The sequence below is a fragment of the Nicotiana tomentosiformis genome, chromosome 6 (assembly GCF_000390325.3).
Source record: "Nicotiana tomentosiformis chromosome 6, ASM39032v3, whole genome shotgun sequence".
Lineage (NCBI taxonomy): Eukaryota > Viridiplantae > Streptophyta > Magnoliopsida > Solanales > Solanaceae > Nicotiana > Nicotiana tomentosiformis.
This window is the reverse complement of record NC_090817.1, coordinates 34,876,337-34,879,905: the sequence shown is the minus strand read 5'-3', so window position 1 is coordinate 34,879,905 and position 3,569 is coordinate 34,876,337. Positions and strand designations below refer to the sequence as shown.

Below are 3,569 nucleotides of genomic sequence, written 5' to 3'. Positions count from 1 at the left end.
GAATTGAATCCCACGATATTCATGTAATTTATGTAAGACCCGAGTGGTTCATTATAAAACTGGCTATTCCGAGTAAGTTTGTGTTGAAAGATATATGTTCAATAAGTATCCTAAATGCTTTATTCATATTATGTTATCAATTGAGGATGTGTTCAAGTATGGACAGTGCATTAATAATGTTTCGACTTCAAGTCAAGTCAAATGAAGGCTATTATGCCAAAATTTGTGAAATATCTCTATGTGCCTTAGATTCTTAATTGCTCACGTATGTACTACACACCTTGATTTCAATTATTGTTGTTGGTGATGATGATGTTGATGTTTGAAAGTGAAAAGGTGAGCATGAAATACTAAATACGGCCAACGTGCCAAGAATGATTTAATAATTGTGGCCACTAGTGCCAATGAAATGAAACGATGTGAAAGAAGTATGAAATGCGATGATTGATATAAAAAGGTTGATGTCTCGAATAAGACAGCTTAGCCGATCGGGTCGTGATCAGACACCATATCACACACATGGTGGTGATTGTGCTGAAAATTGTAATTAAATTTGTGGTTGTGGTTGATGTCTCTAATGAGATAGCCTAGCCGATCGGGTCGTGATCGGACTCCGTATTAAAGGTATGGGGGTATTGATATTAAGAGTGATTGTGGTTGATGTCTCTAAAGAGATAGTCTAGCTGATCGGGTCATGATCAGACTCCGTGCTAAGAGTACGGTGGTACTGGTATTGTGAATAATGGTATTGTGAACAATGATATATCGATGCTAAGAATCACCAATCTGAAAATATGGGAATTTACGTGAAACTAGATGTTTCGGTATTGTTCGAGACTTTCATTGATTTTATGATTATTACTCCTTGTAATATTATTTGTTTTATTGAGAGGGTGTTAGTTATACATACTAGTGCTATTCGACAGTACTAAAGTCCCTTTTTGTCGGGGGCACTACATCTTTAAATGAATGTAGGTGGTTCCACAGCAGGAGATATTGATCAGTGATAGCAGTACATCTTCTTCCCAGCTGACTTGGTGAGCCCCACTTCATCCCGGGATTTTTATTCTTTGTGTATTTTGTTTGAGGTATAGCCGGGGCCTTGTTGCCGACATTATCATTGTACTCTTCTTTATCTATAGAGGCTCCGTAGACATAGTGTGGGTTGTATATTGGTGTTTGGGAAGTCAAACTCGTTATGTTGTGTTTGAATTACTATTTCCACTTCAGGTTATGAAAAATGTGTGAGAAATTGAGACTTTAAAAATGAAGTAACTAATGGTAAGAAATTGGTATTGCAGAAATGATCACTTTATTGTTTGATTAACAAATATATATATATATATATATATATATATATATATATATATATATATATATATATATATATATATATATATATATTCTCTTTATTCATGAATAGGTTTGGGTAGAAGAAAATCTAATAGGCTTGCTCGGCCTGGTTCACTCGGTTGAGCGTCGGTCGCGCTCCTCGGTTTTGGAGCGTGACAACTACTACTGATAATATTTTCTCCTTTTGAAATCGGATCACAAACTTTGGTAGTAACTCTGAGTCTCCTTGAGCAATTCTAAATAAATATGCTTTCCTAGATTGAAATTTTCTTGCCCCAGCGTAAGCTTTGATGAAAGAAACTGCAACCATTTCAAAAGAATCAATAGAGTGTTAAGGTAAATGTAAATACCATGTTAAAGACTCTTTTGTTAGGGTTTCACCAAATTTCATTATCAAAACTGATTTGATATCATGCGGAGCTAAATAGTTTCCCTTCACACTTGTGGTGTAGGTTGTGCTGTGTTCTTGTGGATCCGATGTCCGATCGTATTTTGGAATATCCAGCATCTTGAATCTTTTTGGGATCAACCTCGGAGCCGCACTATGTTTGAACAACAATTGAATATACTTCTTTGAATCCGGGCCCTTCAGGATCGGTGGTGCCCTAGGATATGATCCATCCGAGCGTCCTTAGCATTTTGATCCATTCGAGCATTCATTTTTCTCATGAACCTCATGAGCTCGGTCTTGAAAGGATCATATACATTATTTTCATTTCCAGTTCCGTTGTCTGCGCTGCCTGCTTAGTTGTTATTCGATCTGAACTCCTCACTTGAAGCGACGTTATGGTTTTTGGAGCTATCTGATTTATAGGCACGCTAGGAGGGGCTCAAACTCCACCATTGAAATTCTTTCTCTTTCGTCTCTCTCTCTCTCTTCCTTCCTCACGTCCACCCATTTCTTCCCTCCTTTCTCTCAGCCTCAAACCCAATTGGGCAGTTTTTCAGGCGGTGGATCTGGAATTCTTCTCTTTTCTCGGTGGTGACTGCTACAGATATGTGTTAATATTTATGGATTGTTATAGCGGATGCAAAATTTTTGCTTTAAATGGTGTTGTGTAGATATGGAGGCTCTGGATTTGTTTTGGAGGAGTTGTTGTTGCTGCTTATTTGTTTTCGTCCTAAAAGTGCTTTTGAGTAAGAATTTTTGTATAGCAATTGCTTATTCATTGTATAACAGTAAAATAAACATTGTGTAACATCGAAACTAACACTGTATAACAGTGATGTACTTATGTATACACTTTGTATAACATGCATATAATGTATAATTAATGTATATTCAGTGTATAATTTCGGAATATACACGAAGTATGCACTGATCATACAATGATTACACAGTTTATACATTGCTGGCTAATGGGGGTGGTAGAGATAAAGAAGAAGATAATGGTATATTGATATTTAAGAGTTGTAATTGGTATAGTTGTTCTTCCTTCCTCCTTATGATAATCTGTATTTTCTTATTTTGTTGGTTGTTGATGGAGATTTTTTTCCAGTAATTATTACCCAGTGTAGATCGAAATATTTTTTGGTCAACAAAGGACGAAATTATGATAATTTTCTGATGGATATTTGCAGAAGATAAGGCAACTTATAAAAGGAAGGGATTTTTTTATTTTATTTTTTATTTTAGTTGATAGAAGGGGGCATCAGTCGACTGGCTATTTTTTGTTGAAGAAAGTTTATGGCTAAACAGGAAAAAGGGAGTTATACGGATGGCTATTTATGTTTTTTCCCCAACTTAATTAGCAGTCATTTGGCCTTCCATAATAGATAATTGCAAACAGTTTTTAAATGTTTAAATAATACTCAAGCAAAGACCATTTTTCCTGTCAGTTTCTTATTTTTTGGATATTGTAGACTGTGTGTCTATTCATTGTTGGTTTAATACTTAATATTGTGTGGTTATATCTCGGAGTAGGGTTATGGCTTGATGCAGCTTGTGTAGACTTATATTATGTATAGATGCAAGGTCCGGATCTTATAATGAATTCTGAATGTTGGAGATTGGGTTATAAGGTTTATGGACTAAGGTTGAAGAAAGGATCGTAGGTTGTGTTGACGGGTTTATATGGATTGAGATGATGTAGGGTCACCCGTGAGTATGTGTACGGTAATTTTATATAGTGATTTGATGGCTTTGGAATGACCGTTGACTCGTTCGAGGACGAACGTATGTTTAAGTGAGGGAGAATGTAACGACCCGATCGGCC

General features: G+C 36.1%; 1 long non-coding RNA gene across 1 annotated transcript; it reads left to right on the top strand.

Moving 5' to 3' along the window:
• The first annotated feature begins 1,433 nt into the window (after window positions 1-1,433).
• Window positions 1,434-2,686, top strand: LOC117274096 (uncharacterized). The gene is made up of 2 exons (XR_004504179.2): window positions 1,434-1,689; window positions 1,806-2,686. It is a non-coding gene; the product is annotated as an uncharacterized lncRNA (long non-coding RNA).
• The last annotated feature ends 883 nt before the right edge of the window (window positions 2,687-3,569 follow it).